Source organism: Festucalex cinctus, chromosome 3 (assembly GCF_051991245.1).
Source record: "Festucalex cinctus isolate MCC-2025b chromosome 3, RoL_Fcin_1.0, whole genome shotgun sequence".
Classification (NCBI taxonomy): Eukaryota; Metazoa; Chordata; class Actinopteri; order Syngnathiformes; family Syngnathidae; genus Festucalex; species Festucalex cinctus.
In genome coordinates, this window is record NC_135413.1 from 30457938 (window position 1) to 30472272 (window position 14335).

Consider the following 14335-nt stretch of genomic DNA (forward strand, 5'->3'; position numbering starts at 1 on the left):
AGATGAACCAGGGCCATGTTGCAAGTGGCTGTTTTTCCCCACAGTTTGAAACAAATTTGTGAATAATGATTAAACTGAGCTATATTCTAATGCTAATTGCTGCAAAACGGAAACAGAAATTTACTTCTTTTTTTTTTTCTTCTTTTTTTTAATTATTATTATTTTTTAACCTGATGAATCAAATCAAAATCAGTCAAAATCCAGCAAAAGAACAGGGAGTGAAGGGGGGTTTGCTTCAGTGAAAATGGCTGGGAATGTAAGCTCGTAATTTGATATTGACAGTTATCATGAGGATATTCTTCACTCCGGTCAAGTTTGACCCCGGAACATCCTATTGTATGCATGGAAAATGAAGACTAACATAACATGCAATTACACCTAATGATGGCATATATTACACATTTATGAATTTTTAACTGAGGTTAAGGTGGTGCATTGCTAAAGTTGATTCCACTCCTCTCCTATTCACACGATTACCGGTATTTTATGAAGAGTATGCTTGAACATTATGTTAATATAGAAAAATAAATAAATCATTACTGTATTATAAGTAGGCCTATATGTAGATTTTTTTTAAGTCAAAATAACTATTTACTATGACATAATAATAATAATAATAATAATAAAAATAATAATAAAAATAATAATAATAATAACAACAACAATAATAATAATATAGAACACTACAGAATAAACTGGAATAAACACAGTTTGTCCTGAATTACAGTACCTAACATGCCAAATATTAAAACATTAATGTCAGACTTGTGACTCACAGCTGTGCCATAAAAATATGTACATATATGGACTACATGGAAGAGCTACGGAATAAGAGCAGCAAGCGCATGATTAGCGAATGCTAACGAGGCCCGCTGATGTGGCATTGTTGTTGATGTGCAATCAGAGCAGAGAGCAATCAGAGCGTCAAACAAAAAAACTTTTTTTTTTTTTAAATGTGGAAGTATTTCACATCTGATTAGCACATGCAAATGATTGCACTACACTTCATCCCTTATCTGTGTTAAACATGGAGCATATTCATATCATATCACTGGCACTTGTAATATTCTGTTGAGACTTTAAAAGGGAAAACTTTAATTGAAAAGGAGGCATTTGGTGTTAAATGTATTTACAATGTCACATAGGCCTCCTGATAGTTATGATTTTAACCATTTGATGCAATGTATTAAGCCTGCTGTAATATTTAAATGGTAAGCAGTTCCTTAGGGTTATGTTCTCAGCACCTCAAACAGATGTCATGAATCAGTTTGGATGGATGGATTGATGGATGGATGGATGGATGGATGGGTATTGGATGGATGGATGGGTATTAGATGGGTAGATGGATGGATGGATGGATGGATGGATGGATGGATGGATGGATGGATGGGTCGATGGGTATTGGATGGATGGATGGGTATTAGATGGGTAGATGGATGGATGGATGGATGGATGGATGGATGGATGGGTTGGATGGATGGATGGATGGATGGATGGATAAAATTTGGTTTGATGGATGGATGGATGGATGGATGGATGGATGGACAGAAAGAAAGATAGGTATATAGATATTTGAATCCAAAAACAGTTTACACCCTAAGCTGAAACCTAAAGTTAAAACCCTAATTTGAAAGCCCAAACCTATCTTGAAACTCTAATTTGAAAATCTAACCCAAGTTTAAAACCATAATCTGAAAACCTAACTCAAATTTGAAACACTAATATGATAACCTAACCGTAAATTGAAACCAACCAAAAAAATAGGGTTTTAAACAGAAAATCCGGTTTAAACCCCAATTTCTAAACCCAAGCAATAGTTTTAAAAGCCTACTTTTAAACCCCAACTCAAATTTAAAACTCTGAACTAACACACTAATGCTGTCATAAAATCCCAATTTGAAACCTATACATAGTTTAAAACCCAACTTTAAAATCCTAAACCTAGTTGAAAACCACCTTGAAACCCAAACTCGGGTTTAACCCCAATTTATACATATATATGTACATAGCTCTTTCAGATGAATATACGTCAATAGCGGTGTTTAAAATTTAAAAAAGAAGTCCTAACGCGTGCCGAGCGTAAATGTGCGAGAAGCCCTCATTCGGACGTCATTTAAGTGTGATTCGCAAAATTGCCAAGTTCATTTCATGCATCATGCTCAATCATGAAGCCGCATCGGTAACAACCATTATTTGCTGCAACGGCCTGGAGAAAAATTGCGCATGAAATGAGTTGTTAGCTCCTCATTTTGGCACCGGGCAGCGTCGGTGTAATTGGAGGGAAAGGCGGAGGGGGGGGCCGAGTGGTGGGTGGGGGTGTCCATTCACGGTTGCCACACTGAGTCACCCTTGGAACCAGACGACTCGCTCATTCTACGGCAAAATGGTACATAACTGATTGGTTTGACGGTTACACTCGGCCATGTCGTCTTGTGTGTCGGAGAGCAAACACAGACTTGCTTCTATATTCAAATCAGACACGATCGATAAAAAGATTTGCATTTACGCACGACGTGATCCTGTCTGTGCAACATTAAGGGTAACTCGATGCCATCAAGATATTTGGCATTATCGATTGCGCAACGTCTGATGCATCGCATCACCTAGGACATCAAGCTTACAAAACAGGACTTCACAATACGGTATAAAGCTGATGCAGTCGTGCCCTGAGATACAAGGTAAAATAAAAAAATAAAATAAAATAAAAAACTCATCTCAAATCATCTTTCACCATTAAAATGAATGAAAATGCCACAAATCTGTGCCAGCCTCCACCCAAGAAAAAACAATTAGCGTTGTATGTTTTTATAATAAGGAAAAGAGCACGGTCTAATATTTATTAAGGAGAGTCATACAAATAATGAAACAGTTTGTGCATCATGTTTAATTCACAAACAAAGAGTTTCACAACTACTACAACTCATTCACTCGCAGCCATTTTCACTGGAGCAGCCCGCTTCCTGTCTGTTTTACTGGATTTTGACTTATTTTTCAAGGCCCACAGAATATTGTGTTCTATAGCTATAAAAACACAGAACCTACCAAAAGAAAGATTAGTCTCTTCTTTCATCAGGAAAAAGAAAAAAAAAAGTATATTTGTATCTGCTTTCGTTTTGCAGCAATTAGCATTAGAATATAGCTAAGTTTCATATCATTCACATTCCTGGTGAAAACACTGACAAAAGGAGCTTGTTGCAACATGGCCCTGGCTGATCTCTTATACTCTGCTGCCAGCTGATGGCCATTTTTTTGTAATAACTACCATTGTTTTAAGCCACCTATTCATGTCAGAAGCTGCATCAAAGCCTTCTGTATGCTCTTGCATAAAAAAACAAACAAACAAACAAACAAACGTGTAATCAGTTTTCTGCTTAAAATCTGTTTCCGTTTTTGCAGCATTTAGCATTAGGATATAGCTAAGTTTCATCATTATTCACAAATCTGCTTATAATTGTGAGGAAACGGCTTGTTTTCAACATGGCCCTGGTTGCTCTGTTAAACTCTGCTGCCACCTTCTGGTCATTTTTATAATTATCAACAATTTTTCAACCATTCTCTGTAGTATCAAAGCCTTCTGTATGCTGTAGCATAAAAAAAACAAAAAACAAAAATGTATAAATACGTCTTTGGGACACTTAAAACGTTTAAAATAGAACGTATTTATACGTTTTTGGGAGCAAATGAGTTAAGGGACTCAGTAAACTGCACGAACATCGGTCGTTTTCTGCTGAATATATGCACGTGAGTATTGTTATACACCATAACTATCGTCTGTCGTGTTTGGCGCTGTGTGCTATTGTTACTAGTATTGCTTTAAAATACTGGTGAACATTTCCCGGGTGAACCCCGCCCCTTACTCAAAGTCAGCTGGGATGGGCTCACCTTGTGACCCATACAAAAAATAAATAAAAACAAAAGGCATCCTGGATGCGTGCGTCCATATTTCATCCTCCCCCAACTTCGCGTGTGCTTTTTTGTGGCCCATTTCGAAAAAGCAATTGTGAAAAGCAACAGGAGTCGAAAAAGGTCCCATCCAAGATGCGGCTGATTTGATTTGAGCTTCTCCATCCTGTGGAGCGATCATGTTTTCTCCTGTGGAAATGGGGGCAATGCGATAAATATTGATGCTCCTCCACCGCCAAGAGTGCATCCATGTTGTTGGATCAAGGCCGGAATATCACGTTGCCCCTTTTCGGACGCGAGTAAGCTGACTCCCCAGCCTTAAAAGCACTTTCCCAGCCAGTGGTAGTAAGTAACCGCCCGCCCCCCTCCCACTCCTCCTCGTCCATCCTCCTTTCCGCGGACCTCCCGTCAATCTTCCGTTGCCCTCTCACTACTTTTCCCGACTAATCTCTTTGCCTTCCTCTTTCCGCTTTCATGAAGCGACGGCTGGATCAGGACACTTTGCGCCTCGTCCCCTCCCTCCCTCCCTCCCTGCGAATTCCACAGAGACGAGAAGATGAACGGAGAATTGATAACGAGATCGCCGATATTAAAAAAGGAAAAAAAAAAAAAAAAAAAAAAAAGACGCTCATCCGGCATACCGAAATAGAAGCATCCACTCTGGCTGACAAAATGAAGGATAACAAGAGGAGGGAGGGGAGCATTAAAGAAAGCGTTGTCATCACTGTGATGGTTAAAAAAGCTAATAATCCAATATGTTGTTGTCACATAAAAGCAGTTTTGCTCTGATGGCTACCCCCCATTAAAACACTTTGCATTATGGAAGCACCCCCCAAAACGCATTAAAAGTCCCTGCAGGGGTCATTACGCATCCGCTACACAGTGTAAAGTTGTCTCCGGGTAATAAAATATCCACACAAAAAAAACGGGACATTTTCCCCATGCAGCCGTGGCATCCGCGCACGCGCATCACTCACATCAATGTGCCGTCACAACGTCTCATCACGCCTGTCACGAGTAAATCAGCTGCAGGAGGGAGGAGGCGGGAATGTCATCCTTACCGGAGGCGTCCGCGAAGAAGATCCAGGAATCGGCTCGCTTTCATTCCATGCTGGGCTTCTTTGCTCGTTAAAATTCCAAAGAAAGGGTGGAAGACTTCCTTTTCGGGGATGGACGAAGAGAAAGAGAGACAACCAAGTGGGATTATTGATGTTTTAGACAGGAGGAGGATGCGGTATCCGAGTGCGCCCCGGTCAGCTGCCGAGCCACATGTGCGCGCGCGGCACATGCGCTTTTCACTGCGACGAGGATCGCACACATGCTTGGGAATGGAAGGTGGGGGGTGAGGGGGTGGGGGGGTGGAGCCGCAGTGTGTGATGAGATTGGGAGATGGGAGGTGGGGTGGCGCCCCTCCTCAGCTCTGCAGTCGGATCGTCACAAACAGGAGAGGGAGTTGGGATGCTTTGTTTGTTTGTTTGTTTGTTTGTGTTTGACAACAAGATGGAGGATGGCAGGAAATAGGAGGAGACTGTCAGGCACATTTAAAAAAAAAACCTAACAAACAAAAAAATCATGGAAAATATCTTTTCTTCATGGTGTTACGCAGATCTCCGGCCCAGCCAGTCTTGCCTAACATGTGGTTCTGCCACTGATGTTTCAATTTGCTATCTGTAAAGTTCTGGGTGGGAACTTCCACTGGTTCTTGTATCTTAATGCTCACGATATTATACTAATAGTAATAACCAGAAGTCAAAATATTTACTGGATGCCAGAAAGATCGAGTACACAGCTGCGGAGCCCCTCTTCTATTAGTATGCGTAGGAACTGATCTATTCAAAATCGTCCCTGCACTTAATACTGTCTAGGCCGCCGGCCCACATGGGCGAACGGCTCAACCTCCCCGTGTGGCCTGATGGCCTTAACTGGTTTTTAACTGGATAAGTATGTCAGAATGCCGACAGATAGAAAGGCGCCGAGCAAGGACGAATAACAGTGACACAAAGGCCTAGCTCAAGTCATCTCTCTAGTCATCAAGAGCCCTAATCTAACATATCTATATTCGAAATGGATTATGGGCAGTAGGCGGGGTACACGCTGAACTGGTTGCCAGCCAAGCGCAGATGTAAGAAAATAATTATGGAAAAAAAATAAAATAAAAATCACTGCATCAGAACCAAAAGAGGCATCTGCCCTGTATGCCAGATGGCTCGTCCTCTGTACATAGTAAACAAACCCATCGGACATTTGACCAAAGTAGAGTGACGGAGAAAAGAGGCGTAAAAATTGAGAAGGTAAATAGCTAATCAGTACTCAATAAATGATTTTTTATTTTTTTTTATAATCAAATGTTTTTACTTTTTTTTTTATTTTTCATATTTCAGCTTTTCTAATACTGTAAATTTGAGCAGAGTTCTATGAACTCAGCATAAAAGTGGACTGATTATCTTTGTCCAAAATCAAACATTTGCTTTTACGTTTGAAAATAATTTTTTTTGCCAATTTTCTGACATGCTACAATTTAGGTTTGACCATTTTCTGCACTTTCAACTCATCTCATGTTTTTTTTAATAAAGTGATGGAAATTAGAAAAAAAACGCTTTTATTTATTCAATTCATTGATTAATCAACAAAATAATCAATCAAGTAAGCGGTTAATCGTGGTTTGGTCCCTTCACAATCTTAAAACTTCCGAGTCAAAAAGTAAACCGAATTGGGTGAAATACCCACTAATTAAGGTGCATTAAGTCCGGTCCTCAAGGGCCAGAGTCCTGCATGCTTTAGAGGTTTCCCACATCCAACACAGCTGATTCATATTCAAGCTCATCAGCAAGCTCTGCAGGAGTCTGATATCAATGATCATTGGATCACGTGTGTTAGAGGAGGGAAACCTTCAAAAACGTGCAGGACTATGGCCCCCGGGGACCGGACTTTGGCACCTGTGAGGTAGATGACTGGACCCAGCATGTTGGGTCGAGATTTTGGTCCAACAAAGATTAAAAAGCTGATGAGTTAAAATGCCATTTTTTGTCATACATCTGGTAAGAAAGTGTGTGGTCCTATGAAGCCCCTTCAGTAGCGCTGAAAAAAATAAATAAATATAATATATATATAAATAAAGTGGCCCCCTCTATCATTCAAGTTGCCCATCCATGTTGGAGAAGCATCCGATAAGCTCAAGGAGGGAGAAATAATTGAGTTTGCGGGGATGGAACTGTTATGACCTTTTATTGAGCATTAATAATATTCCATGCACTTCAGTCGGTGGAAAACAATCAATACATTTTCTTCACGCTTTGTTGATTCTTCAGCTCAACGGTTTTCTCATCAACGTCGCACGTTGGGAAATTTGGAAGTCACTTGTCCTCCAATGGGCCTTTCGATTTTTTTTGCCATCGATGTTGTCGAGTTATTTTGATGGACAAGGTTCTCCAATGCCGCTGTCAACGTTGTTGTTGTTGTTTTGGTAACGACATAATGAATAATCGGCAACGTATGAATGTCCTCCATTTTCCGACCACAAGGTACACACAAGGTAATGTTTGCATTTCAAATGCTGCTCGATAATTTTGTTGACCTGTCAACCAATAATAATAATAAAAAAAAGTTTTTAAATGAAAGGTTGTAAAGATGGTGCAGAATCCGGTCAATCAGTGGAGATCAGAGTTCAATGCAAATATGGTGCATCAGCATTTAGCTGTTATGCTGCACTTAAATGGAACAAGCAGCGCCCCCACATTTAGGTTTGACAAAGTATTTCTATATTTCTCACTCACACTCACACACACACCCATACAGAGACAAACAACTTAAACCAAAAGCTGCAAACAATGAACATATATATGAAGATTGAAAAAATACTGTAAGTGCAATTTGTTTTTTTTTGTTTTTTTGTTTTTTTTCATCATTTTAGATAGGATATCTTCTATTAAAATAAAACAGTGTCTAATTCTACCCATTTCTATTTACGCTAAACAGTATACAGTGCAGTTTATGGTGTAAAATAGTCACACAAAAAAAAATTGGGAAAAGTTTTTTTTAGAGTTGGAACAGATTAAAATTAATTAATTAAATATAATTAATTAATTAATATTAAAAAAATAAAAATAAATATTTACATTAATTATCATGGGAAAAATTGTTTTGGATTTCGAACAATTCGCTTTTGGAACATCCTTCTGGAACGGATTATGTTCGAAAACCGAGGTTTGACTGTACTTGTAAAAAAATAAATAAATAAATAAATAACTTGTATTTGCACTTCTAAATGTTTGTTTTGTTCTTGTTTACTGCAAAACTGATAATTATGTTTATGTACAGCACTTTGTATACAGCAATGCCTGTTCTTAAAGCGCTTTATAAATAAAGTTGAGTTGAGTTGAATTTCTGTATCTCGGATCGTCATCAGTGTTGCGCTTCACAAGTAACATAAGAAAAATACAAAAGTAGTTCAATTCCAAGCATGTTTTGATGATCCTGATTCCTTCATTAAGATGAATGGCATAGAGAGAAACTTTGTTCCTGCGACGGAATAAACAGACAAACCTGTCTATCTTCTCTGACATCCCGAGGCAAGCGCGATATATTTAGCCGCGGGGGGGACTTTGCTCTCAACAACATCCTCCCGAATCCATCCGGTGGCATCCAGGCAAAGTCTTGCTGCCAACACACGCTTTGAAACGCACAGCGGGCATCCCTAGGCTGACGTGACTCATCAAGTTTAATCCCACACACTTGATGATTCACGCTAGGAATATCAGCCAACACTTCTGAGGCAGAGGTGGAGAGTATGGGTGGCATCAGGGGGGCAGGACGGATGCCCTGATTTGCATGGGCAGGACTCCATAGGAGGGGTGGGCAACCTACGGCATTGGCACGTAAATCACAGGGAACGTATAGCGACAAGCGAGCAAGCGTTCACGCGCACATTCACACCATCGCTGAGTGGGAACTCAAACCCACGCGTGTTCCGCTGCATCATGACCAACGCCAAATGCTCATAAGATCAAATAATCAGTGGTTTTGTTTTTTGTTTTTTTTACCATAAAGCAGTGCTTCTCAAATAGTGGGGCGGGCCCCCCCAGGGGGGCGCGAGGCTCCATCAAGGGGGGAGCGTTTGACCTCGGGGAATGTTTTTTATTTTTTATTTTTATTTTTTATTTTTTACTGTCCTAGAATAAAGTGCAATTGCACCTCCACAACATTAGGGGGCAGTGGCACTCTCATTATTGGCAGAGTGTGCGCAGGGAGCATTCGCTCGGTGGTGTAGGGGTTTTGTTTGCACTGAGCATGCGCACTTTGCACACAGCAAAAAAAAAAATCAGCACACATTATTTTATATTTTTGCTTTGCAGGTTAAAGTTTTTTTTTTTTTAATATTGTGCTCCTGAGTTAATGTTGGTGATCAGTTTGAATGTATTTATTGATTTTATGTAATTTTATTTTTCCGCATCATGTGGTTTGACATGGTCAGTCAAAAAATGTTTATAGTTTAATTAAGGATTTAATTTTATTTTTGAATTTCAGATGCACTTTAAATCTTTTCTGTTGCAGTCAATAAAGCTATTCTTTGTTGTAAGTTGGTCCATATTTCTTTCTTTTAAAAAAAATTCTCTTATACGTTAATACGGACACAGTGTTATGCATAGGTGTGCTTAGAACAATTTTATAGACAAATGATACTATTTATAGTCGCGTGGGGGTGGTGGGGGTGAGATGTTTTCTTCTTACTAAGGGGGGCATGACAGAAAATAATTGAGAAGCACTGCCATAAAGTCATTATTTCACGCCAAACCACGATACCCCAACTGTTCTGGGTTACATCACCATCATGCAACTCCACCATTTTCTTAACAACATTATTTGGATTTCCTTTTGGGCAGCCAAAAAAGTAGAGATGGAAAACTTGGAAAGCTTTTGTTACCTCAGCCAAGGAAGTTATGTGTATCTCATGAGTCAGCAGAATGATACAAAAACAGTCCAACTAATTCCATCGTGGAGAAAAGTTCTGCACCGGCAAAGGAAGATTTTATCGAGACATGTTTTTATTTATTTTCTCGATAGATAATGCATGAATATTATTAACACCATGTAGGAGGTGATGCACAAATGACAGTGACTTGATCATAGAGAAAAATTAGCCCCAAAGTTACATTCTTCACCAGACTCGATCGTCCCAATTGTAAAACAGTAAGAGAATCTTAATGAAATACATGATATGAATAAATTAACCAACAATATGAGCATGTTTATAAATGACATGAATAAATGAATTAAAAACAAACCGTTGTGGCAATATTTTCTGTTAATGAATTCTGGGAAAGGCCGAGAGCTGTCTTTCTCGTTTATTTCCTTCGCCTTCTGACTAAAAATGCCAGCTGCTGTACCACTCATTCTAAACTCGTGATCATAAACGTACAATTGAAGAGTTCAAACGCAAATGGAGACATCTTCATTTTTTGTGTCAATTCCGTAAAATTAGTTTTGGTTTAATAATTTCTTTGCTTTCCGGGTTCAAGATAATTTTAACTAGGATATTGTAAGTTAATATAAATTAAGCAATTAAGAAAATCTAACTTGAATCGAAAAATTCTTTCCAAACAGATGTTTGATAATTTGTCGCAAAAGCAGACAACCCCAAGAAAATATTTTTCTTTGACAATATACAATATATAATATATATGTTTTTTTCAGATACTTTTCAGATACTGATACTGATTATTATTAGTAGCCAAGGAGGCCGATAACCGATCTTGAAGCAGATATTCATTTTCATTTTCGGTAGATTTTGAAAAAAGGCCGATACCGATATTTGTCAAAATGCTCACTATCGGCGCCGATTATCGGCCTGGCCGATTATCGGTCTGTCGCTATATAATGTTGAAATGGAAATGTACTTACTAGGAAAATTATAAACAGGGGGTGTACTAAACTAACGTGAATTACCCCATAAAGGGAACGCCAACCCGAAATTGTTCTTTGTAATAATATGTTGTACAAAATAAACAAAACAAAATTAGGGCTGCAATTAGTCACGGCGTGATTTGTCCAGACAAACGGTAATAACTGCAATCATCTCAGTTCATATAAGTCGTTGTCTGAACGTGTATATTAAATAGGTAACTGTTGAGTCCATTTGAACTCTATCGCTAACCAAAACAGCAGCACATACTCATAGATGTAAAAACATCAACGAATAAAGTTTTGTCATGCAAATTGTGAATGTGTTCACTGCACAGTATTATAAAATTATATTGACGCCATCAACGTTTTGTGCATGTGATTTTGTTCTAGCGAGCTACGCCACTCATTTGTTCCACCCGGGCTAGCTCAATTCTAACAATTCCTCTGCGTTTCTCCATAATAAGCCTAATACTGATTAATATTCCTCAAAATTGTGCTCTACAACTCTCCCCCTTTATCTGCAGTCCAGTAAATAATTGCCCCCGGCTGCTATTTGCGGAGTTGCGGTAGTAGCTGAATGCATGCCCAGACATGGACACGGGTGTAATACTCCTTTCCCTTTTTCAGAATGTCGGCCAGAGTCTATTTTGTGAAGTTAGTGTTTACTGAGGCTCCCACGCTTCCATAATAAATTGACGCTTAGCTGTTGTTTACAGCGGACGACAGATGTGGCCGTAAATATCGTTTTCCCGCACAGCCGGGGACGTTCCGCGTGGACGTAAATAGCTGATGGCAAACGCAGCCCTTCGCCACACACGTACATAAGGAAAAAAAAAAAAAAAAAGGCTTTGCGCTTGCAGACAATCATACAGAAGCATCAATTATCCAACAACACCTCCAGGAAGGCTTGAACTTTTTGTGCATTAGCACGTCACGCCGCCCATACGCGTTGCGGCAAAGCCCAAGAGTCCACGAGCATTATTCTGAGCGTGACAGCCCTTCTTCCTAAACGTGACCCTGACGAGTGTTAAGATGTGACATTTCCCTGTGGATGGCACAGCTAGTGTAGCACATTATGTATTGTGGGCGTTGAGGAGGACGGCTGGCTCGGGAATTGCGTGTCCAAGTCGTTTGGCAAAGGCTTAAAGCTAGCTCTGAAAATACTGTGACTATTAACCCTAACCCACAGTACTGCAGATGTCACATGTACACATATGTCCCGGGTCAATCTGAATTGCTTGTATCAAACTACAAAGGACAACATCTTTTCAAGCATGTCCGAAAATTGGAATGCAACGGATCATTATATTTCAATTAGTCGGATTTGTTTCTGAAGGAGGTTGGACTCCGCCAGGGTTGCCCTTTGTCACCGATTCTGTTCTTCGATTATAGACGGAATTTCTCGGCGCAGTTTTAGTGGTTCCGGTTTGGTGGCGTCAGCATTGCGTCTCTGCTTTTTGCGGATAATGTTACTGTTGGCTTCATCAAGCCGCCAAGTATGAAGCATTTAAATAATAAAATAAAATAATAATAATAATAAAATAATAATAAGTAAAAGAAAGAAGAAGAAGAAGACGACGAGAGAAGATAGAAGAAGAAGATATTAGAAGAAGAAAGAAGAGAAGAAGAAGAAATAGGATAGAAGAAGATGAAGAAGAAGAAATAAGATAGAAGAAGAAGATGAAGAAGAAGTAGAAGAAGAGAAGAAGATAGAAGGCAGAAGAAGAAGAAGAAGAAGAAGAAGAAGAGGAAGAAGAAGAAGAGGAAGAAGAAGAAGATAGATTTTTTTTTAATATTTATTTATCAACAAATGAACCTTACAGGCTTACAGAAATAATTGAAACATACAGCTGAGCGATACCAAAAACAGGAAAGAGAAAACCAAGAAGAAGATAGACGAAGTAGAAGAAGATAGAAGAAGAAGATAAACGAAGAAGATAAGACGACAAAGAAGATAGACGAAGAAGAAGAACAACAACAACAACAACAACAACAACAAAAACAGCTGCTGCCGCTGCCGCTACCGCTGCTGCTACAGTGCGTGGCAGCCATCTTGAATCTAACCTGTAATGGCTTATCGTCTTCTTCCACCACTAAATGGCACCACTTAATGTCCTCGTAATCGGACAATCAGGCCCTTGCTGAGCAACATGTGGTCGCCATGTCCTAAGAGGTTTTTATACAATTTTATGTATACAATAAATATTTGTGCAATGTCCAGATACACAACGTTATTAAATACATGAACTTAAATTCTATTGCTATAAATGGCAGGTGATGACTTCAGCAGAGTGATCAATTAAAGCTGAAAAATTCCAAATCAATTCAGTTGGAAGAATATAGTCCTGACTGAACAACTTTGACTCGCCTATAGACGCTTCCAGTAGCTCAGATAAGATTCATTCCCAAATCAGTCGGGAGCCTGTTCTGACAAAATAATTCTCTTTAAAAGGAAAGATCGGGAATTCAGTCTGCTGAATGGTGCAAAAGAAAATCTTACACAGCCGTTTTTTTTTTTTTGTCCGAAAATATTCTTGCTGTCATGCACAGTTTGCCTCACGTTTGAGCAAGATTGCTTCTATTACTCGCTAAACATTGATAAGGGAGGTCAAGTGTGAAATGATTTTACCTTTGATCCGAGCTACCACTAATATCTCATATCATAACTATTCGAAATTAGCTGTGATCTTGTTATGACACAAAACAATAATCCCTGAAGGTTCGAGGGAAAATCAGTTGAAGACTATGACAGCTAGCTGGGTGAAAAGGAAACGATTCCTTGGCAATTTCTGTACTTTCTTGATACATTAGCTCACATAACGGAAACAAAACATTCATACACAACACTAATAAGGGTTGCTTCTGTCGCAAATGATTCAAGATTGATGGGGAACTTTTTTTTCATCTCACAATGTACGTACAGTATATTATCAGGTATGACGCCAAATAATCCCATATCAGCTGATGAATAAAATAATAAATAAATAAATAAATAAATAAATAAATAAATAAATAAAATCAAAGTAATCCCTGATTGGCTATTGATTGGTTAGGACTGAAAAAGTAGTCACACTTTCTTCTGGACATTTCTGTCAGGTAACAGTTTCTAAATATATATATATATTATTTTAATTTGTACAGTATAGCGTCCACAATAAAAACGTTATCAATAGGGATCTTGTTATGACACAAAACCACAACATTTTATCTTTGTTTTTTTCATACAACTCTTCCCAGTAAGGAGCGAACTCTCTTATCTTGCTGACAGTTCCGGCTGTCGCTCCAGCCTTCGTCAGAGCTGTCACCGCCACAACTGTCTGCAAGTTAAGAAAGTTCCCTCTCCTGGAAAAAATAGAATTGCCTGAAACAAAAAATAAACCTAAAAATGACCTTTAAAAGCAGACAAGAAGAACAGAACACCCTCGAACTGAAAAGAACAACAACAAAAAAAGAATCCCTGAGAGTTCAAAATAACAACAGAGTCATAGTGAGGACTGTTAGATTCATACAGCAACAGCTATTCAAAATCATT

The 14335-nt window shown here is 38.9% G+C and overlaps 1 protein-coding gene across 7 annotated transcripts in view; it reads right to left on the reverse strand.

Moving 5' to 3' along the window:
* Positions 1 to 14335, reverse strand: part of lingo1a (leucine rich repeat and Ig domain containing 1a) — a 340201-nt gene that overhangs the window by 101195 nt on the left and 224671 nt on the right. Inside the window, exon 1 of one of the 7 annotated variants that reach the window (XM_077517524.1) lies at positions 4965 to 5217. The exons of the other annotated variants lie outside the window; for them this stretch is intronic. The gene's annotated coding sequence lies outside the window, so the exon portion shown is untranslated. Of the gene's footprint in view, positions 1 to 4964; positions 5218 to 14335 lie in introns of those variants that run through there. 7 annotated transcript variants of the gene reach the window in all.